The 25,114-nt window shown below is 32.3% G+C and overlaps 1 protein-coding gene across 3 annotated transcripts in view; it reads left to right on the forward strand.

Moving 5' to 3' along the window:
* Positions 1 to 2,379: 2,379 nt before the first annotated feature.
* Positions 2,380 to 25,114, forward strand: part of LOC149425662 (gonadotropin-releasing hormone receptor-like) — a 395,919-nt gene continuing 373,184 nt past the window's right edge. For all 3 annotated transcript variants that reach the window (XM_089640947.1, XM_089640963.1, XM_089640955.1), the window contains exon 1: positions 2,380 to 2,972. The gene's annotated coding sequence lies outside the window, so the exon portion shown is untranslated. The remainder of the gene's footprint in view (positions 2,973 to 25,114) is intronic.

Genomic DNA, 25,114 nt, shown 5'->3' on the forward strand with positions numbered 1-25,114 from the left:
TACACACTTTCATTATTTTACTTCGATCACTGCACGCCTCAAAATCCTTTGCGGGCCTGCCAGAATTTTCACGTAACTCTTCAATTACAAAAACTTTTTCACTGCCTTGAAGCCACTCACCAAATTAAACAATAAATCTTTCGAGAATCCGAGAGGCTGCGATCCACTTTTTGGTTATATTCAAAGATATTAACTGCTTTTCAAATTTTTTTCACTGAGATTTTGACGTTCAAATTTACTTAAAATATGATTATATATTCCCTGAAACCTTTCTTTCTCGGGTAAACTTCTCCACGTCTCGAACAATTCCTGCCTGGAAATCTGGTATGTGGTGCTTGTGAAATGACAAAATATGATTGGTGAGCATTAATGAGCAAAAATATCGAAACTGAGTTGAATAGAAAATTAATTGTTCAATCTACAAAAAAAAAACACGGAACCTTATTGATACTTTATCCGAAATAAATTCTCGAGAAGTTAGAAATTAAATATTTAAATAAAATACACAAGTCAAACATTATTTAAAAAAAAACTGTAATGTTTTATGTTAAAATTTTACAATTATAACATACTATATACCTTCCAAAGTAGCCTCCATTTTTTTTAAAACCAAAACAAAATACTTTAAACACATAAACAACCTTACAGCTCGCGCGACAAGATGCGAATAAAAGCAACTGATAATTCATTAATTAATTTACCTAACTTTGGGGCTCTTGTATGAGTCAACCCGTGCATTAATTACCCCAATTACAAAAGCATTTGTCACACTAACTATCTGTTAATACCCCCATGACGTCATTTTTCAAAAATTCAAAAGTGAGTTTTTTCCGTCTATCAGTATGAAACGAAACACAGTGCGCCGTCTTATTTTAAGCGGAGACTCACCAGACAGGGGATGGGACATATTCTGGATAAGGCAGGCAACATAATAATAGTTTTAATGGCAGGTAAAACTTCAATATTATGTAGTGCCGTTCCTTATTTAGAATATTCCTTGATGAGCATTGTGTGCTGTCAGTGTTAATGTCAGGTCAATTGGTGGCAGTGTTGATGTTAATTGTGATCACCTTCATGCAGAAGCTTCGGCTCCAATCGCTTCTCCTTCTCATTCCAGAAATGGAGGACCTTCGGGGTCATGCCCCCCTCAGGCGAATGACAGGTTTGTCAAGGATGACGTACGTTCCCGGCTCCTGAATATAGACGTCGGTTGGAGGTCTTCCCCTTCTGATTCCAGAAATGGTGGACCTTTGGGGGGCTGCCCCCCTCAGGCGAATGATTGGTCTGCACAGGTTGTCAAGGATGATGTACCCAGAAAAAGTTAGGAATAGAAGAGAAGCCGAAATCGGATAAAAACAGATATCACCCAACGGCACTATATAATATCCATTGCAATATGAAAAAAAAGCTAACCTGCATATCTCGCGCCGCTAGATGAGCTAGTGTAGCGTGTTGCCATCCTAATATACTTAAATTAAAAAAAAATTGGACGTATTAATCATTCTAGAGTATTTTGTGCTAGTAATTGGTACGGCAGCATGCGAGATAAGAATGTACCTGATGACTGTAAACCTCCGATATAAAAAGGCACCAGACAGAGACATAATATATCTCTAATATATAATGTAACACGTATTTGTTTTTGCTATATATTGCCATGTTTGAAAAAAAACTATTATACGTACGAGCTGTTACCAAAAGTTTTTCTGTTGTTTTGCTCTTCGCTGAAATCACAAAAATTATTTAAATTTTCGGCGATGATAATCCGTTACATTTTTAATAAAATACATAATTTGGCGATGTATGAATACGGTGCGGCACAAAAAAACGAAAATATGGTCACGGAATGGCGGGACTGATAAGGTCCACCCACAGTGCAACCCCGGAGGCTGCCTGAGTCCCTAGACTGGCTCGCAGACCAATATGTCCCCTTCTGACTTTCCCAACATACAAAATAAGAAATTCTTGGCCATTTGCCTAGCATGAAAAAAGCCACTTACCTATGTCAGATTTTCATCTAAGTTTTATGATAAAATTTTAAAACGAACTAAACATAAGCATTTTTGTAATTTGTCCGCTCTAAAAAACTATCGATTCTCTGTTTAGATGCGAATTATTAATTCATATCATGGCCAAATTATGTAGGCAGCGCATAATCCTATTTTGACTATTTATTGTCCCGGCCATGGAATGCCAGATAATTTATCGTAGGCATGATAAAATAAATACTACACAACAGTAAGCAAGTCAAGCGAACAGCGCAGCATGTGGTTTATGTTGCAATGTTTGATGTTTCCATTATTTTATTATCACTCAAAAAATGTCCACCAAATAACGCCGGGCGTGCGCAGATTCGTGATAAGTCGTTCCGTTCAATTTCTTGATGGGTTTCGGTGTGTTCGTAGTTCGAGAGCAGATCTTATCCCAGAGCAAAATGACGCGCATTCTCCCGTACTGTGCCATGGGCGGCAGTCGCGCCCGTACTGTTGAACGAATCGCATGCTCGCTCGGAACGTATCTGACTTCGGAATTTCAAATTCAGAACGTTCCCGCGCTCGGAGTTCGAAAATTCAGCCAAGTTTTAGGAGGTACTAAAATATACTTTTAAGGATTTATAAAAAGTTTTTTTGTGAAACTAAGAACATAAAACCAGCAAACAGTTTTGAATGGGACTTTTTAGTGAAGTTTTAGATTGTTTGAATCGCACATTCGGAAAACAGAATACCTACGAAAAGTTAATTTTGTTTAAAGAAGTATATTTATTTCTAAAATTAAGTTTTGTTTAGTATTTACATATGAGTATTGGTTCGACTAAAAGGAAAAGTTTTATAACGCTTGAAAAGTTTCGATAAGCTATTACAATGGCTGTGTGAAACAATTGTTTTGACATTCAGCAAGTGCCTGCGTACAAGTCGAATGTTTGAGGTTATGTTACATTGAAACAAAGGCGGCGACCAAGCAGTCATAAACAAGTAAGTAACTAAATAGAGTATTGTTATAAAATATCGTGTTATTTCGGTATTTATTTATTAAACTAGATTAAATATTTGGACCTTCGAACTAACGTTATCGAGTGTTATTCTACTGCGATTAACCCAGTCCCAGATCTTCCAAATTACGCAATTATTTCAATTCTTACTGACAAGCAACAACAAAAAACTGACAATAAAATTTTCCAATTACTTTTTTCAATATCTAATTTATTATCTAGGTCCTCGATATTTGAAAAAAAAATCTATCCATTGAACAGAAAATCCTAGAAGTGAGATCTACATCGAATTAAAAAAAAAACTGATTATGCTATTTTGCATCAAAACACTTGACTCCTAGGCCCTAGACAGGTCAATTAAATCGTTTATCTGTTTAAGAAACAAATTTGTAATTTGAAAAAATTTCATCAGAATTAGGGGGATATTTACCTTACTTCGGGCATACTAGACAACTTTCATTACTGTATTCTGTTGGTTTCTCTCTTTATTGATTCTAAACTTGAAAAAAAAATTATGCATTAAAAATGCTAACTGACCTATCAATCATATTCCAAAATACCTACGTGGGCTCGTTCATATTTTATCGAAATGCGAAAAAATTATTTATCCATCACTGATGTCATTACTCATGTTCAACTTTTATTTTGGTACCTATAATAATAATTTTCATTTTGTTATATCGTTAAAGAAATCAAAGCTCGCAAAGAAATATGGCAGTTTTTAATCATTCATCCATTTTTCATTAACATTTTACAAAACTTAGATGCTAACAAAACATTTATTGCCATCTTGAAGTCATTGAAGTTTAAGTGAAAATGTCCACCTCAGAAAAAGAGGGCTTAGAAGTGTCTGTAAAGTCATTCTCCCCAAAGGCTTGATCATTGGTGGGTTGGTCCTGCCCATTATAAAAATAAAAAAGTATGTATTGTCTAGCTCTGGTAAAGTTATCGGGGAAAACCAACGTAAAACAGGACACACACGGCTGAATCCATTTTGACACGGACCAAATTAGGGGAACACACAGGACCGAGCCCGGTATATACTCGAACTTGTGAACGTAATTCATGGGTTCATCAAATAATTTATTTCACAAATATTCAACAAAAGCAAACTTAAAATTAAGTAGTATTATATCGCTAGATACATACAATAGGTACATATTTTCTATCATCCAAAACTAAATCACGTCCGCTTGAAGAGGTTTTACCGATAAACAACAATTTCTGAATAAATTATGTATATTTCTGTTGTTTAGAACTCTTCATTGAAATGTATTTATAATTCGTTACATGTGTGAATACGGTGCGGCACAGACCACCTAAAGTGTGGTCAAGGGATGACAGGACTGATGAGGTCCATAGAGCAACACCTGAGGCCCTAGACTTTCTCGCAGACCCAGAGTCCCTATCTGACCTTCCCAACATGCTTCTGAATGGATTTTTGCTCAAGGATTTGCCACAGACGGTCGAGCTGAGCCACGGCTTTTTGGCTCGGCTGAATTTTCTACTTGACGAATAACAAACGGAGGCTGTCGAGCCACGCGGAGCCATCAGAGTGCCCACACATTGTTTGATGTTTGGCTCGGCGCGGGGCCATTTGACTCATTTGCTGTGCCGTGTGACCCAGCTTAATGCGTTCCAGAATATAAGGATTACAAATGTGCCTATTAAGCAGATTATGTGCTACTAACACTATTAGAAAGAAAAACAAACATTCAAATTACGTATTTGGCAATATTTAAAAAAACGGAAAAATGGCGGACTTGTGAGCTAGCAGGGGAATTGAACTCACATAAATTGAATGGCATGGTGCGAACCAGTCGTAATTTCCAACTCAACCTCTAACCACTTCTAACTCATCTCAACTAAGCCCATCTTATCGCGGATCGGTAAGCAATAGGCATAAACAGAATGCTGCAAGGCCCTGCGCAAATTAATTTCGCTATACTGAGGTAAGGCTCTGCAGCGTAGTGTGGAACTCTTCTGCGCAGTGTCTTATAACATCTGGCTTATGTCGATTGCTTACCGACCCGTGGGGCGACGGCCTAATGTGACTTTTAGTTTCCCTTCTGTATAATAATTAATAAATAATTAATAATTATTTCATTGCCCTGGTCGCGCTAACAATAGACTGACTCTACCGTTCTACTATAATAACACACATACATTATCACATTATTACTCACCAATCAGTCGATTACTCATTTTGGGAAATGAACATGCCAACATCGGCGACATTTATTTCTTAAAATTAGCGCAATATAAACATGCACTCAAAAATTATTTTTCCATAATGTAACTTTATATACGCAACATGGACATGTTGAAATGAAATGATGATATTTCTCATTGTTCTTTTTTTGTTATTTTTGGTTGTGAAACACAAAATAATTGTATGTTATTTTTAAGTTTAAAACTACTATAATGTAATGATATTATTTTTCTTACTTTGTACTCCATTATATGTTTATTTATAAAAGGCAGTATAGCCGTTTATGTATTTAAAATAAAAAATAAAATAAAATAAAAATAATATTGTGCAGTCATTGTGCTGATATTGAATAATATTTGTAGAAGTATATAACACAAGACCTCGGCATTTTAAATCCACTCTTGGGTAGTTTCTTATGAAAATAACTGTAAATACAATTATTTTATTTTATTTTTTTTTTTATTATTTATTATTTAACATTATAAATGATAACAATATGCAGACTTATAAATAATTTGTTCGTTATTATTCTCTTTCTCCATAAGTGAGCTCCAGGAGCTCGTGTTTATGGGAGGAGTCTTTACATTTAGTACTAATGATTTTTTAAACAATAATCAAAAACTTTTGAAATAAATACAAACATAATATTAACATAGGTACACAAATTGAAAAATTGTTTTTTTAAAGATAATTAAAATAATACATCTTTTTACAGATTAAGTAAGCGTGAGGAAATTAAGGGTACAATATATCAAGAAAAATTTAGAAAAATAGTTTTTTTTTAAAGACAATCAAATTAATATATATTTTTTACAGATTGAGTAAGTGTAAGAAAATTAGGGGTACAATATATCATTATCCAATTTGAGGGACTTAATTAACTTTTTGAATTGTTCATAATTCACAGTTTCGGTTACACTAATTTTATTTTTGGACAATAATATATTGTACCATCTCACACCTAAATACGAATAGTGGTGCTGAGCCGTGGTCGTTCTAAGCATAGGAATGGCTATTAAGCCATTAGTTTTGAATCTATTGCTTATGCTATCTGAGGGGTGAATTTTATAAATAAAATATTCTTTATAAATTTGATATAAGGCGATTCTCTTATACAATTCTGTTATAGATGGTACATTAAATTCCTGAAATATCTCTAAAGTAGGGGAGTCATATGGTTTTCTAAGGATGATTTTTATAATTATTCTTTGAATTGTAATTATGGGCTGTAAAGAAGCCTTAAAAGCCCCTCCCCACCCAATAATCCCGTACTGTAATAAGGACTGAATTAATGCATAATAGACAATTTTGATAGTTTTCTTATTTAAAATATTTCGTATATTATAGAAAATATAGATAAGTTTTCTTATTCTTTCAACAGTGAGATTAATATGGTCTTTCCATTTAACATTTTTATCTATTAAGATACCAAGATATTTTATATTGGATTTATGATTTAGTTTCGCGCAGTCCGTATTACATGTACCGTCATTTACACAATTTTTAGAATGAATTGTTATGTTAATTAGGTTATTTGGCACATCTTCTTGTAGAGTGAAAGGAATACAATATGTTTTTTCTGTGTTAAGTGATAATAAATTGCCATCGAACCAATTTTTTATAACCTTCATATCCTGATTCGCTGCATTGGTAATTTCGTTCCATGTCTTTTTTTCGATAATTATTGCAGTGTCGTCAGCAAAGGATATAAGTTTACCATTAAGTGATAATTTAAACATATGGTTAACGTAAATTATAAATAAAATTGGTCCAATAACAGTCCCTTGGGGAATTCCAAATTCTAAAGTTTCATCTACGCTAAGTGAGTTATTAAATTTTACTTTTTGGTTTCTTTGAGTTAGATAGCTTTGCAGCCAATACCTTACCTTACCAATAATACCGATATCATTTAATTTATTAATTAGTTTTGTATGGGAGATACTATCAAAAGCCTTACGTAAATCAATGAAAATGCCAAGGCATTTATTTTTTTTATCTAATGCACGGTATATAGTTGAAGTTAGTTCTGCAATGGCATCATGAGTGCCTAGTTTCTCTCTAAATCCAAATTGGCTAGGACTAATTATTTTATTATCTTCAATATAGTATAAAAGTTGCTTTTTTACGATCTTTTCGAAAATTTTTGCAATGTTTGAGACAACAGATATGGGTCGATAATTTGATATTTCTTCGGGGCTGCCAGATTTAAAAACGGGTGTTACAATAGATTTTTTATAAACGGAGGGGAATATTCCACTATTTAAACTAATATTTATAATGTGTGTAATTGGAATTAATAATTCATTATAATTTTTCAACATTTCTACTGTGACTCCATCAAACCCTGGTGCAGATGCACCTTTTAATTCACTAATAATATTTTTTATGTCATCTGTTGTTACCGGTTTGAAAACTGACAGATTATTTTGTTTGTGACAGTCCTTTTCGAAATTATCTATTTTATAATTTTCATCAATCCGTGTAGCTAAATTTTGTCCGACGTTAGCGAAATATTTATTGAAGGCATTAGCACATTTTGTCGGTTCCATTAGGGCATTAATAGAATTTTTTCCGATATTAATTTTTTTAATTTGTGTTTTTTTGTTTTTTCTACTATTTATTTCATTTATTGTTTTCCATATATGTTTTACATTTTGTTTAGCCACATCAATTTCATTTTTGTAAAAGTTTTCTTTAGTTGTTTTTAGTAAACAGGTTAATTTGTTCCTAAATTTTTTATAATCTGTGTATATTTTTTTATCTAAGGGAAATTTCTTTGTCAAGCGATATAACTCTTCTTTTTTTCTAATAGACACGATTAAGCCATGTGAAATCCATGGTTTTATTTTTTTGAATTTTGATTTAATTTTTATGGTTTTAATATCTGTTGATGCTGTAATATAATTGCATAGTATATTATCAAAAATATTTGCGCATGTTTCAGCACATGTTGATTCTAATACGGAACGCCATGTTTCTGTTTTTATTTTTAGGCTTAATTTATGATGGTTTAGTGAATTTTTTGTAAAAGTATTGCATTTTGAATCAATATGATTATTAATATTAAGTTTTTGTATATAGATGCAAGTGTGATGATCAGTAATATTATTTTTTAATATTATCGTGTGTAATTTGTCGGTATCTTTAGTGTTACTCCATATGTTACTCCATACTCTCAGTATCGCCCTGGTGTAAGACCACCATTCAGAATTGAAACGTTGCTTGAAATGGCTTTAGCCGTGTTTGGTGACCAGATCTGAATAGCCAGGTACTTCCCCACCTTCCTCTTCCCCATCTCCCCTCCCCAATACCCTCAGCCTCACAACATACCCCAATTGGGGATGCCATAGTCTCACTGGCTCCAGACGGGAGCAGTTGGGACTCTTGTGCGGTAATACTGTAAAAAAAAAAAAAAAAAAAAAAATATGTGATCGACGCAAGATGGACGTTGACCCGTAATTTCTCTAGTATATTTATTTATACACAATATGAAATTCATTTCCGTCATATAATTGATAAATTCAGTTTTTATTCTGTTACTATTTTCGTTTGAAACATCTATGTTGAAATCGCCGATTATTGTTATGTTCTGTTTATTTTTTTTTGATAAGATAATGCTTCTCAATTCATCCATAAATGTGTACTCGTTTGATCCGTGTGTTCGGTAAATTGCAATAATATTAAAACACATTTTATTTACATTTAGATTAATATCTAAGCAATTAACTCGCTGCATAGGTACTTCTTCCACTGCGATGTTTGAATAGCAAGATTTAACAAATACAACAATACCACTATTTCTGTTAATAGCACAAGATGTTGCGAAGTAGGTATATTCTGGTATGCAAAATTTATTGTATAGGTTGGTGAATGCTTCCGTTAAAACAATAACGTCCGGTTTATGATTTAGTAAATTAATTGAGAGTAAAAATTCATTGAAATTTTGTTTCATTGATCTGATATTTAAATGGAGTACAGAGAATGAATTTGTTATTTTATCCACGATTTTATTACAATCTTTTAAAGTATGACAAATATATTCCGAAATATTAAGCGTTTTATCTAATTCCTCAGTGAAGAAATTATTCATTTTAAAAGAAATAAGGAAATAATATTGCTATAACTAATTGTCAAAAATGAATTTGATTTTGATGACAAACTATAAATTAGCAGCATATGTTCACGGATAATATCAAGGTTGACTTGAAATAGTTTTGGTGACAATATTGAACAACTTAGTATTGTATTACTAGTGATGATATTATGAAGATGATACATACTATGTAGTATATTAATTTTGTTTTGTATAAATAATATTTTACAAACATTAACACTTTGAGAGTAGGCTAATATTTTAATGCTTTGTTTTTGTCTTAAAATTTTACAGAAATAGTTAATTAAATATTTTTTGGATATTACTGATAAATCGTTATCTCTTCGATGGTAGATTAATAACATTGAAATGTTTCTCAATTGTTTTAAAGTTTTAATATTAATAGCTAAATTGTGCGAAAAGTTAGAAAAGTGTGAAAAGTCAGAAAATAAGCGTATTTGAAACAAAAATATAAGATTTGTTATTGAGTTTTTAATCTTGTTAAGAATTTTAAAGTTAGTTATTAAGAATGTTAAAGTAGGTACATACCTATTCATAATTTATACGCCCTTGGGCAATAGTCATCATTTTTTTTAAATACATACAATTTTTGCTATTTGCTTTATGATTTGTATCGTTTGTTGACTTGAAAGTGTTGTTTTGGAAATCACAATTTTTGCATTTCTCTTCTTTGTTTTTATTGGGACAGTCTTTCCAAGGATGGTCCATGGCGCAGTGCAGGCACGAAGCATTCTTGTCCTTATTAAAGCAGTTGACAGCTGAATGTCCAAATCTCAGGCAATGGAAGCATTGCATTATTGGATTAGCATCCTCCACCCGCACTCTGTGGTATCCAATATTAATTTTCTCTTTAGATATGAGATATTTCCTAAGTTTTCCACTTGTTTCGACTATATAGTTTGTAAGATTGTTTTGTCCTTTTGGTTTAAGCATTTTTACTAATTTTACTGAGTTTTTCGGATTTTCATCCATGATGATTTTAATTCCATCATTTTGGGTTTTTAATGATTCTATTATTTCTTCTTCTGATAGGTCGATAGGTAGGTTTCTGATGAATAGTTTAGGATTTTTTTTTTCTAATTCTTTCGCGATCATATTATTTTTGAAGACTATATTTATTTCTTCTGTTAGTTTTTTTGCGTGATCCTTTTTGGGGCAAGAGATGATTAGTTTCTTATTTGATGCTTTTTGTACTCCATTTACTGCAATCCCCAAATGCGATGTTTTAATTTTTTTAACTATCATGTCTCGAATATCATCAGATGTTGTATTAGTATTTTCACTTGCAATTATTAATGAGTATTTGGCCTCTGGTATAGGTATTGAGAGGGTTGACTTGTTGTACGTAGTATTAGTTGATTCCTTTTTTTCTTTTAAATAATTTTCAATTTTTTCTGAATATTTTTCTTCATTTAATATAAGTTTATTTTGTAGCTCAATTATTTTTTCTTGTAGTTGAAGTTTTTCCTTGCACCATATTTCCTCTAGCTGGTGTATATCTTGTTCTATGTTACTCCTTTGTTTTGCCTCTTTGACAGATGAGCATTTTCCTATTTCAATTTTAATTGAGTCAATTAATGATTGGACACTTCGGTCCATAATGAGTTATTTTTTTTTGCGGGCTGTCTGGTGACTAAACGCAGCCAGCCTGCTTTATTTTTGCAACAACAATATGTTAAACTGGGTATCACTGTGGTTTGTGGTTACTGAGTTTATCGAAATTTCTGTCCGTGCGAGCTGCACGGCAGCAGAAACTAGACTAAAAGTAATTTTATAGCGTTTATTCAATGATCCGGCATACCGTACGAAATACGCACTGGTTGACCGCACGCAATACGCACTGGTAGACCGCACGCAATATATTGATTTAGTAGGTTGACCATAGGTACTACGCTGCAGCATAAACTTCGCAGATAATCGATAAAATATAGTACAAAAAATGTTGTAGTTATCCTGAGAGACCGCATGTTGTTGTGATTTTTGATGCATGACCGCACGTTATAATGCAAACTTTTCGGTAGACCGCCCATTACAGTGGCACTCTTTTTATCAAATAAGGTTTAATTTAACATGTTCTGCTAACAAATTCTTTTTCACAATAATATTTATTTTATTTTATTTGGTACAATTTTTTTTACATTTCAAAGTTTTTCAGTAATGTTGGCCTCACTGGGTGGCTTGCCCGTGCTGAGGCCTTCATTTTATAATATGAAAATATAATCTAAATACAATCTACAACATAAGATAAAATAATACATATAATTTATAATCTTGTGTGTTTGTGAGTGATGTGTGTTTATATTAGTTTTGTGTGTTACGTGTAGGTTTTATTTTTATTTTATGCTATGACATTTTGGTAATATTGTCTTTTTTGTTCTTTAATCCATTTTGTAATTTTGTGTGTAAATTTATTTTTATTTTCCTAAATTTTGATTTCAAGTTTTACACTGTTGAAAGCTTTTATTTTTGATATAATATAATAATATTATATCAAACCGATAGGTTATCAAGGATTCAAAGAACGCAAGAGTAAAAAAGACAAATTATTAAAATACTAAAATTAGCTAGCATTATATAAACATGTTTAAAATACTCGTCAAGTAAGTTTGTGGGTCCATTCCGTAGTGACCATGAATAACTGTGATAAAATTCCTCCAATCTGACTTAGGCCACTTTTGCTATCAGCCAGTTTGGTGTATTAATAAGTACGTTAGTTTGTATCTATGTAGCTACGGGTCCATTCACATCTGAAGTGTGAACTGAGATGCTGATAATTTATCGCTTTTATACCGTCGTAAATACGCGTTGCTCCAATCTTTGGCAATTTCACACTAACTAGATGGTCTTTGTTGCGCAATACATCGCTAAGAAGATCCTTTATTACATTAAGTAGCTCCAATTCCCAATTTAAATATGAATCGAAACGTTTTACCCTATCCTGTTTACTTCTTACCACTGTCGAGACATCATAGTTTCCTACGTATTAACGGTTCTACTGACCAGATTCTACTATTTTACAATCTAATATTTGATCGACGAATCTAGCCAAAATCTTCTATTTTCGATTTTCATATTTTTATTTCTGACTAGTGTACCCCGCCAGGGGGGTATAACTCTGATCGAAAATTGGAACCGTGAACATTGTGACGTCATATTGTTGTTTAACTATATCCACCAATGAAAAACTCTGAAAGTCTATAGAATAATCTGGAGGCCGTACTGGATCTTGATTTTATTATGCTACGTAGAATTTCATCATTCAACCTTATTCATTAATGATTTAACCTGTATCTATAATTTGTTGTCTTGCTGAAGTAAAAATGCTAAACATTTAACTGAGTTTTTCATTTTTCTGTGGTGAAGTAATATTTTGACATTTCAAACAATTTTATTTTAAAAATATTTTAGGCTAATAAATTGGCTCCGAATGAGAACTGTACTGTCATATTGAATATTGGCATATTTATGGTTAAATAAAGGACCAACTTGTTTCATATAAAAAGCCCGGATACATCGATCTAGTGAGTGGTCTATTTATGGACTCCGCAATGCTCCTCTATTGCTTATATCTTTCTCAGGTGTATCCGACTTCTACCGCCATACATTACTATATACCACAATGTTACTGTTAAAAAACTACATAACATCCACTTTAATTCGACTCAGTATCTCATTACGGTTCAGAGATATTGCATTAAGTATTCCTCGGGCATTGCCGACATCTTCTAACATTTAAACCACTCTCCAAACCCTCCTGACACTAATCAGAACAAACTTTTGAAATTTTCAACGATATCGGTGGACTACTTTTCGTGTTTAGTACGCACAAACATAGACAGGCTGTATTTTAATATATTTATTTATTAAAATACTTAAATATTAATTTATTTATATTTAAGATTTATCATTAAAAATCTACCGAATATTTTTATGAAAATAAAATATTTTTCGCCGATTGAATTAGATAAACCAATTTTAAAACTTTTATCATTAGATAAGTATAGCAAAATTAAAATCTAAAAATCAATAGAAAAAAATATTTATGATAGGGGAGTAGATATACATTTTTTAAAATTTTTTAGTTTATAATCTTCCAATTGGGGTATGTTGTGAGGGTGGATGTAGTAGTGGAGAGGGGAATGAGATTAGAAAGAGTATGGTGGGGAAGTACCTGGCTAATCAGATCTGGTCACCAAACACGGCTAAAGCCATTTCAGACAAACATTTCAATTCTGAATGGTGGTCTTACACTTATCTGGGAGTATATTCCACTCTATAACTTTGAAGGGCGTCATTGATTCCTATAGTTAAATTGGGACACCGATGCAGAACCTATGTTTTTAAACAGGTCAAAGAATTAGCTTATTTTTCGTCGAAATTATTTTATTTTTTGCCGATTCATGATTACAACTAATGTAATAACTGAAGATTAGTTATATATTTACAGTACTGCATTAAAAATACTTCAAAAATATTTTAATTCTAGCAATCCAATCAAATCAATTCAATTTATATTTGGCTCTTTCTGCGACAATGTAAATTCTCCGCATTCCATAAACTATAAAACATTGTGTGGAAATAAATTTAGTTGGAACTTCATCTCTAATGCATTATTCATATTTTAATACTATTTCTTAATCCCTTAAGAAGAAAAAATTGAATAAGAAAAATAGTATAAAATGATATGGAAAACTTTTATAAAAGGTATTTTATATTACATATTTCATAATGAACACCGGAAAATGCGTCAAAAATGTTTAAAAAAATGTATTCATAAAAAAAAAATTTAATAGCAAACTATATTATAATTTTTTTTTTCGTAAATTCATTGTGTGTAGTTTTAAAATTTAACCCATCAAAATATTATGTTTTTATTTTAAAATATTATTCGCCGAAAAATTAAAAATCATAGAGTAATTTTAAAAAAAAGTATAATATTAGCATTAACGATCATGATAAATCGAATTATTTTATAACCATGTTTTACAATTTTATTGTGATGTTTGGTCTCGAATTTTACTGTAATGTTTGGTCGGGTATTTAATTATGATGTTTGGTCAGGTATTTTATTGTGATGTTTGGTCGGGTATTTTATGCAAAAATTCAAAAGTGACTAGTGACTACTGTTCTAGTCTTCGTAAGAAAAACAATACTTTATTTTTTAATTAATATTGAGTAACTTTCAAAAGAGCTTTATAAAAAAAACTGTTCCTAATGCTTCCTAATGGAAACTTTATTTTTTACAAAACAGGAGAAAATTACAAGGAATTAGTTTCAGTCGACACTTTTCCAATAATCTCGGTTTTATCCAACCGCCCCAATCTAAAAACAGCTTAAACGTTCACTTTTTTCGTTTAAACAAAAGGTGATTATTTTTGTTGAAAAAACAATGTACCTTTACAATGATTGTTTGATCATTTTTATGAAAATTGAATCTAAAATAAAAAATAACTATGGAATTTTTTTTCCTATTCATTGCTTTTATAATCTAGAAGGAAATTTGATCATTTCAACAGATTAAATAAAAATGTTTATGTTCCAGTTTTATGATAATTTGGTGTGCGTTGTTTAAATGGTGCTATTTTAAAGGTTACAGACGAATAAAATGGATGGTGCTATTTAAAAGGTTACAGACGAATAAAATTACGTCAAAAAAAGAATAATTAGATGCGTGAATCATGCCATATTTTGAAATCATTTATTTAGGGCGGGTTGTTTCGGAGAATTTGAACAATTCATCAAATTTCAACGTTCATTTCCGGGTTCTGTGAAAGTCCTATTCAATTTCTGTTTTTATTTCAGTTTTGTCAAGCAACTAGCCTATAATGATATAATAACAGAACTTGAATAGGACTTTCACAGAACCCGGAAATCAACGTTCAAATTTGATGAATTGTTCAAATTCTCCGAAACAAACCGTCCTTAGTTTTAGAGAAAATGAGATAATCGTTTTCGTATTGCTAAAATAAGTCTTTTTCAATCTTTGGGAAATAAAACACTTGAATTATATAATTTTTTTACATTATACCTATTAAGGCATCAGTGTGGCGTAGCTGCAAATCTTCCACCCTTGTATAATTTCTGGTATCTTTTTGAGGTTAACTGAACGTTCAGACAGGTTAAGAAGTATTAATTTAAAAAAATAACTTTTTTAGGGAAAGTTTCGTTTATAATAGAAGATATAATTTATTTCAACTTTATAAAAAAACATCATACCATATTCATAAAAAACGTAGAATGGAAAAATACAACTTAAAAAAGAGTTATTGGAATAATAATAAAGTTTTTTATTATATTCTTTTCTGTAACAAATAGATTTTTTTTTTTTAAAGAAAGACAAACATTCCCGGGTTACGAACAACCCAACAATGTTTGAAAATCTCCTACTACCATCACAGAAATTTTGCTTGTGTTGTGATGCAGGACTTAGCCAGCCGAGGAATCAGATATAATGATATCTTCACTGGGATCTCCCGTGCTGAGGATTTTATTGACATATTATAAAAATTTTGTAATATGAAAAATATGAAGTAATTGTAAATATATTAAACAGTGTTTTTTCTGAAATAGTTATAAATATTTTATATCGTGTATTTTTTTTGTTCAGTTAAGAGGTTTCAGTTTAATTTGGAATTTCGTGTCAGTATATTATCTATTTCAGACCTTCCTATGTTTTGAATCCAGCTTATTGTTAGTGATTTAAAAATTCCTTCCTCTTTAAAATATTTCTGCATTAGTTTTGATTATTTTTTCCGTGTGTACGTTTTAAAAATCTGTCAATAAAATGTTATAGAATGCGTAGAGTAAAATAAATCCTTATAAATACCGCTTACGAGTTTTCGGGAATAAATTTTAATTTATTCATTGGTCATATTAAAATTAGCTTGCAGTCTAAAATATTTAGTTTATTTATATTTTTAAAAAATGTGAGTTAAAATAAGTGTAAAATAAATGATGGGTCATTTGAACAATAACTTAACTATTTATTTTTCTAAACTAGTGTCCGATTTGCAATTGTTGGAATGAGTTTAATACAAAGTTGAACTTCAATAATACGGGAATGATCTTGAAAGCTTAATTTATTTCTTTCAGAAAGAATGCAAGATGATCTCAGATTTCATTTATGAAGGGGTGAACGAGAATTATTTGCAATGGAAAGAAAAATGCCGAGAGGCTTTCAATTATGTGCGGAATTTTTGACTTTACTGCGACGCGTGATTTGCCCGAGTAATTACTTGTCCCCCTCCTTCGGCAAAACCTACGCAGTGGGGAAAAACATTACGTTCTCCTCCGTAATGTTTTCGATTTATTACTCCGTATAATACCACACGCTGCAGAAAGATATCTATTCAATAATATGCTCTAGAAAATTTGGGAGAGATCATTTTATAGAGCAACCAATATTGGACATATTTTTAAAGCTCGCGGAAAAATTTAATTTGGTTGGTTAATATTGCACAAAGACAAACATTTAGTTTTTCGCTGAAGAATTTCATTAATACTAATTAAGAGTGCAAGATACTCGCAGTATTGCCCGATGAAAGACAAAAATTCAGAATCGAAACGTTGCGTTGCTTGAGTCTTTAGCTGTGTTCGGTGACCAGATCTTAATATCCAGGTACTTCCCCATCCACCTCTTCCGTATTTCCTTCCTCCGCCACATCCCTTCAGCCTTACGAGGTACCCCAACTGGAGAGGCAATGACTGACTCTGACCACTGACTCCGGGCAGTAGTGCGATATTCATTTAAACAATAGTTATATAGATCTAGATAAAGTTATAGGTATTTGAAAACACACGCGTATTCGAATGCAACGTTGGGTCAAAATTTCAAATCAATCTGTGAAGAAATTTCGGATGTTTATGATTTTCAAAAAACGTTTACACGTCAAAATTTACATGTTTATGTATATAGATGTAGTAACCCATAGTTTATTTGTTTTGCTGTGTAATAAATATCTTTCGCCCCCTCTACTTAAAAAAAATAATTATCTTTCCAGTTCATTTTGATTAAAATACTGTACCAATTTGATAACACGCGAAGTCTCTCTAAGGCAACGTGTTACCTACATCAAATTAACGTGGACGATGTAACAATAATTTTATCATATACCTATATCATCATAACATCACATGAAGCGAATCCTTAACGGAAGCATTGTGATATACATGCAAATTCTAAAGGGAAGTAATGCGAGTATCTACATCAACCAACTATTATATCGATGGTTAGGCTAGGCTACAAATTATTATAAATTATATCGGAGTCACAACAATTATAATGTTGGCCTTCGATTGATACGTTGACAGTAAGACGTGTTTGCAGGCATGTAGCCTTTATTGGGGAACTACTAATTAATAAGCGTAATTGAAACTCAATGTTACCAATAAACAGAGGTTTACCAATATCCACCACTGTCTCAAAATTAACAAAAATCTTGATTATTGCAAGGACGAAGTTTTCTTAACTTCTTGTTAGAATTGTCTAAGAAGGATAAAGTAAATATGTGTCTTGAATTGGCTTAGGTTACGAGTCGGTACAGCAAAAAAGTAAGTATGAGATCCTTCAGGCGTATGTGTGTAAAACCACGTATGATAAAAGCGTAACGAGTAAGATTAAGAAAGGAACGCTTAGGTGTTTTGGGCATGTAGAGCGAATGAGCGAAGAAATTAGTGTAAGGATAATATAAGAAGCAAATGTGAATGGTAGCAGAAGTCGGGGACGTCCGAGGAAGACATGGCACGATCAAGTGATACTTGAGTTGAGCCATGTCAAGAGTCAGAATAATAGAAACGTATGTATGATAAGATGTATGAATGTGAACGAGGCAAGAAGTGTGTGGCAAGACCAAGTTGTTCAGCGGTACATTCTCTGCCAATCCCTTCGGAGAAACGGCACGCTAACTAACTACGATGGTTAGTTAGTTAGATATGTAAGAGAAAAACCATAGGTACCGTGTGTATTCCGAGACTGTGTTGTAGAATGTTTTTTAAAATATGTTATTATTATCTATGATGGGCTTTTAAATAACATTTCTGTATGATACAGTGAGAAAGCGAAGTACGTCATTCAAAATATTTACGAAATTTTTTTTGAATAAATATTTGAAAAACTAACCACTTTTACCATAAAAAGAAAATTAATTAATTATTATGAATGCTTTCAAAGACTTGGAAGCATAATTACTATCCAATAATGCTATTGGAATGAGATCAAGGAGCTGTCACCAGCCACTGTAGACAGAAATTACATTTGTTATTCTATTGTCGATATAATGCAGATGTCGCTATGGTAATATCAGCCAATAAAGATAAGAAAAGATAAAGCGTTCTTCCAAATTTACAAGATAAAAAATAAAACATTTTTATTTAATTTGACATGCACTATTAAATTGTTAGGTTCTATGAAAGCCTATATTCGTAGGGGTAAAAGATAATAATTTAACCTTTCTAAATTGAAAATACGTCTGCATTTGAAAGCTATTTAAAGTAGGTTGCATGTTTCTAACGTTTTACAAAAGAAACTAATTTACTACGGTCGGATGGTTCACTTTTAGTCTTTTGTGCCTAGAATATTACAATTTTAATTAAAAAAATACAGTTTCCACAGATAGTACGAATACACACATTTGGTCTATATCTGTTAGTATGTTTATATCATAAATTTTAGAGCTAGTAAAAATAATGGTAAATGTGTTTAAGCAGGTTATTACGTAACTTTGATATGAAAAAAATATCCAGAAAAAAATATATGTTGAGGATTTAAAATAATATTCCAAGGAGTACTCTGTAGTACCGCCCTGATGTCCACTATTTAGAATCTAAAGGTAGCCTGCTGCTCGAAACAGCTTTAGGTATATTTAGTGGCCAGATTCGTATACCCCCGCACTTCTCAACCTTCCTCTGCAACTCCTCACAATCTCATTCCTATACCAACTTCCTCTAGCCTAACAGATATCCTCCGATTGGTTATACCACACGAATAAAAATGAGTGTTGCTGAAATATTTAAATCATATTAAGAGTGTGATGGTACGCCATTTCCTAATAGAATATATCGAAACGCGTGTTCAAGCAACTGCGCTTATTAACACGTTTTCCGACTCCTCATAACGCATTCGTGTTTTAGTGACAGTTTTTTAGAAAACTGTCAATTCATTAGTTAAAGGTCTGCAGTCCCGTTTATAATACGAATGAGAATAATTTGACCAAATTTTTATTAAATAGCAGTATTTTATATCAGCAAGTTTTATCCACGTATAGTCCCCCTGGCTATGACTATGACTAAAACGAAACAAACAAAAAATTCGCAAAATGAATACTGCATATTGTCCTACTCCTAACCCACTATCTACATTTCAAAATGCGTTTATAAATCGAAATTTTACGCAAATTTATTGGCTATTCTATTTAGAGCCATGTGAATACATACTAAATATTGCGAAGGCTAACTTTACCGTGAAGTACTTACCGAGGAGCGGGGGTCAAAATAACGATACCCGGGTCAAGCGGTGGGCCTGTTGTGTAGGTCTGAAGTCTAAAATCTGATACTCGTTTGTTGTCGTATTCGTTTGGCGGTCGACGAAGGAAATACGTAATTGGTCCGACACTGACCTGTGGATTCTTAATTTGTTAATTTGTTCTTAATGATGTTTTACTTTATACACAAAATAATTGATTTAGTGATATTATTTGTTTGGTTTGGTTAACCCGTGCTACTGCAAATCCCGTCTACGCACAGCGGCGCCCGCCTTTGTTTCTCCCTACATACCAAACGCGTAACTTTTATTAGCTCCGCCGCTTTGATAGACTGTGCAGTTTGGTCGTATACATCTCGACGATAATCGACACGATCGTCGTCGCACTATATACGACCAAATCATCCATTTAATATCCTTTGTTTGATTGTCATTTTGATAACAATTTGATTATTATTTTAATACTGATTGACTATAATTTTATTTGAAGAGTTGTAGCTACTTGATATCTTTAGTATCGCCCCGGTGAAAGACCACCGTTCGGAATCGTTGCTTGAAATGGCTTGAAATAGTGTTGTAATTGGTTGATAATTTGTTTGGAATTGACAGAAAATCACAGCAATGCAGAAATATTTGTATTTTTTACATAAATTCATATAACTGTTTTATATACATATAAAACTTAATTTAAATTTCCTTCGGGAGTATTTAATATTTTTATTTTATTTGGCAGATATTTTTTTGTCTGCTGCTTATCTCTAAATAATCCATCAATCAAGCATCTCTAGGTCCAACCTACCAAGATTTTTTCTGCCCCATAAGGGACAGAGATAGATTTATCACTTTAGATATGTATCGTATTAGAAACATTACCAAAAGATTCTTCGGAATACATTTTCAGAACCAAAGGTCACGTATCATTTTTTTTTTTTTTCAAGCGGAGGTTCACGTCCAAAATGTGATTGGCTTTCATTTCTAAACTTTTCTCAAAATACAGTACTAGTACGTTGGTAAGTATTATTTCTTTCTATACAGGTACTTGATAATAATAATCTGCCAACAAAAACAATATGACAATAATTTTTCTTTTACGTTCTGATACCACGTTCAATTTTTATCGTTTTTTTCTAATTTTATGCCTTTAATCTCAAGAATAAAGCAAACATCTGTCTCTATATGTAACCCACTAAAAACTTTCGAGCAGTGTTTTGAAGTTCCGATAAATACATAATGTTGGTAAGACATGACGCTTAATACTAAATACATTATCTTTTCTTCTATTTTTAAACATGTGCTCTATAAAAAAAAAGGTTTTCGAAATCTACTGAACAAGAATGGTAGATCATCTCCGTAAAGTTCTGGTGAAAGACCGCCATTCGGAATAGAAACATTGCTTAAAATTAGTTTAACCGCGTTTAGTGGCCAGATCTATCTAGATTTAGCCAGATCTGAAGAGGCAAGTACCTACTTCCCGACAGTACTATACCCAAACCCCTTCCCATTCCCACTCTAGCCCCACAACATACCCCATCTATAACTGGTGTTTACGACTCTTGTGCGGTTATCAAAAAAAAAACCCCTAATCAGTAGGCAACATGAACACAAAAACAATAAACACGACTTGCCCATTAGCAAAAAAAATGAACATGTATTGCAGTTAGGAATTCCTACACACGACCTTCGAAACTAGTTCCAAAATGCCAGTCATTAATTCAAGGACAAGACACGATAACCGAGACACCAGTGACTATGAATATTTAATCCAAACACCTTGGTGTTTGCATAATACTAAATACTTAACTTTAGAGCATGTTTTAAGTTTTCAAGGTCATCCATCGTTCAGATTATTCCCACGTGGGTAGCTAACAGAAATCAGAAAGATTTGTTTAGTATACACTCAAACTCACTTTTTTTCTTAATCCTTTCACGTTTTTTTTCTTAATCCTACTCGAAATAACAAATAATACGATTCGAATTAGTTCTTTATTATTTGTGGCGTCAATTTATTATTTTCACAAAATGATGTTGAAAATGATGTTTTTGAATTTATTTCTTATACACCTTAGGGATCATAATATCACAGATTGCATTCGTTCAAGACAATGATCTTGTGATTGCTTGGGAATATGTATATTTCAGAAGATTAGCAGTTACCCTACGACATCCAATGCTATTTTCAAACACGTTTGACCACTGGTCGTGGTTGACATTTTTATTGAGAAATGAATGTTTAAATGTTTTTACAAGCAACGATCTGATAAAAAAAAAATTAACTCAAACTGGTTATCAACATGTAAACAGATTCCAAGGTCAATAGAAGCAAAGTATAATATATCCATCTACATAAATAAAAATGTGAATGTTCGTACGTTCAAAATCTTAAATATCCGAAAGCTTTTCACCAATAGCTTTGAAATTTTGACAGAACGCTGCATTCAAATACTTATCTGTTTTTATATACCTTTATCATATATATGTCACCCGTGACAGGTAAAAACATGCTATTTTGAACAACAGCGCCATCTCTTCAAACATGCTTTATTTAAAAAAAACAGCGTAGTCTGTTGGACAAACTTCATTTTTTGATAAACAGCGCCATCTGTTGGACATAGAACCAATACGCGCTATTGTTTTTCTTTCTGCACATACAGAGTGAGCCACAGCAACGCGTAGCGGTTTACAGCTAATTTATAATATTATTCTTTCATGATCTAGTCGATAAATGCGACAAAAGATTCCAATAACGTGGGATTGCTCCACGCTAATATTTTATTATTTCTTATGAACAAATTACTAAAATATCAAATGTTTCTAGAGGGATCTCTATGGATGTAAGTTATATATTTAATATTTTTAAAAACAGAACCTTACCAAAAATATTTTTTTTTTATTGGTGCCCTTTTTTACTCATTTAAAGTACGCTCTAGCGTGTTTAAATCGCACTTTATGGAACGCGCGTTTTTTAAAGTTACCATGGCAACATCAACAAATCAACAAAATGTGAAGTCTAAATGTCAACTTTTAACTTAGTCGATGCTTTGTACTGTTCCGACATTTTCTGAAGGTAAGCAAGCACAACTCGTTCATCTACATCTACTACGTTTTGCTCCTCCATCCATGTTATGAACCTTTCATATTCTTTTTTATAAACGTCTTTGGATTTTTCAGGTATTAACCGCGATTCTGCTTTGGTATTTAAATTATGAATGTTAGAACTCATTTTACAACACACAGTAAGTAGTAAAAACTGTGATGTCAACTATTAATCTTATGTGACAGATTGTAAATTAATGTTTGTGTTTTTCATTTCCATGACAACAAGATATTGTGATGTCACATCACGAATTCATTAATAGTTCTTATTTCCAAATTTTTAATAATAATATTAATATTTATGTTTTCAAAGTGTACCAATAAAAAAAAATAGCGTAAAGTATTCGTGGATAACTGGTCTTTAAAACACTTGCTTTATTTCGAGCACTCGGCTACGCCGTCGTGCTCGAAAAATTGCGCGTGTTTTAAAGACCTGTTTATCACTTATACTTTAATATATTATTATGTAAAATGTTGAAAATTTAATTAAACCCCACGAAAAGATCGATTTTTTAAGCCTGCTAGGGCAAAGTCGACAATAGGTCCATCCATTACTCCGGGCCGCACGCCGTATAGTGATTTTACACGACTTCATCACTTATGTCGTTAATATTCCCACTTTATTTTAGAGATTTGTTAGGACGAATTCCACCGCAGGTCTGTCCAATACACAAGGGCGGCGCGTTGGATATTTTTGTGCATGGCTGCTTCACTTACGTCTTTGAGATTCTGGCTTTGTTTTAGGGTATTGTCTCATCTTAACATGTTTTATAATTTAAGGAAAAAATAACACAGCATGAATTATACGGACCAATTATTACACTGCCAAAATTACGAAATAAATATTTTTTAAATTTTGTCGAAAATTCTCAAAATAGGTATACATTTTGTGTGAGTGCTAAATAAATTTCAGATTTGAAAAATAAACAAAAGCTAGGTGTTATGTTATGTAGGTAGGTTATTTTGACGAGTGTAATTCCAGTAGGTGTGATTCTTTAATGTGTAATTTCGTCCATGTGTAGTCCGCGTGTAGTTTTGTTGGTGTAATATTGGTAAGTGAAATTCATGCCTGGGTAATTTAGACGTATAATCATTATATTATAATTATAATACTCACTTACTTTCGATGGCCATACTGCTTACATCAGAATGCAAGTACGTAGAATAAAAACATTCGTAAATATTTGAACAGGTTTTGACATAGGCACAGTATGTTAAAAACTGCGAACCGCAAGTGGTTACAAATTACGCAAACACGATCACGAAACGTGGAATAATTTATATTTTTATGAAGATGGAATGTTTTTCGACGCTAGCTTTTGTGCATTTTCTAATTTCTAACGTGTGCAAATACGATATCATAGGCAATGGCAAACGATAATATACGATGGCGTAACGATAAGATCAAATTTTAATGCTTGTGAAAAAGACGCAAATAAAAAAATAATTCAAATAAGTTTCTTTTTAATATCTTTATTTTATATTGAGACTGGACCTGTTTCATTGGCAAAACGGGTCTTCAAGTTAATTTGCTCTGTCTTAAACTTGATAGGTATAGATCATTGACTAAATACGGCGTATAGATAGATAAGATCAAATTCAAATGCATGTGAACAAATGTAAAAATAATATTTCTTTAAAAAATCTTTACGATATCTCGGGACTGGACCATTTTCTTTGAATTCGCTGTTTAGGTATAAATGTTTGAAATCGTTAAATTATTTGTATATTTATTGGTTTTTTACTATGTTTTTTATTATTATTTCGTTTTCACCTTTTTATTTTTGATTTTTTGTAACTATTACGTAGGATGCTTGAAATCACAATTTGGGATATGGGTACCGCCGCCCGGGTAACCATTTATTGGATAACCAACACCTCTGCATAGGTCACACTAAGTAATTCGCTATTTTTGATGATTGAGCCGGGTTCATGGGGTGAGGTTTGTCTAGGTCGTGCCGGCGGATACGTCTGCCCACCTTCGGCGTGACGTGCCAGATCGAGAGAGACTGTTTAAGGGTGACATTTTTACTTCTCTAGCAGGGCTCTCTCAACTCATTGCCTTGCACCGCAGTAGAAGGGATGGATTTACACGTCAGTCTCTCCTAGACTCACAGACCCGCAGATCCCTACCCACCCCTCAAATTTTTTTCCTTCCCAGAAATTTCTTTCCTTAAAAAGACCCTCTACACAGCATTCTCAAAGATGACTTAGGCCCTTAAAATAATT

This window comes from Hesperophylax consimilis, chromosome 2 (assembly GCF_061612785.1).
Source record: "Hesperophylax consimilis isolate HC1 chromosome 2, BYU_Hcon_1.0, whole genome shotgun sequence".
Lineage (NCBI taxonomy): Eukaryota > Metazoa > Arthropoda > Insecta > Trichoptera > Limnephilidae > Hesperophylax > Hesperophylax consimilis.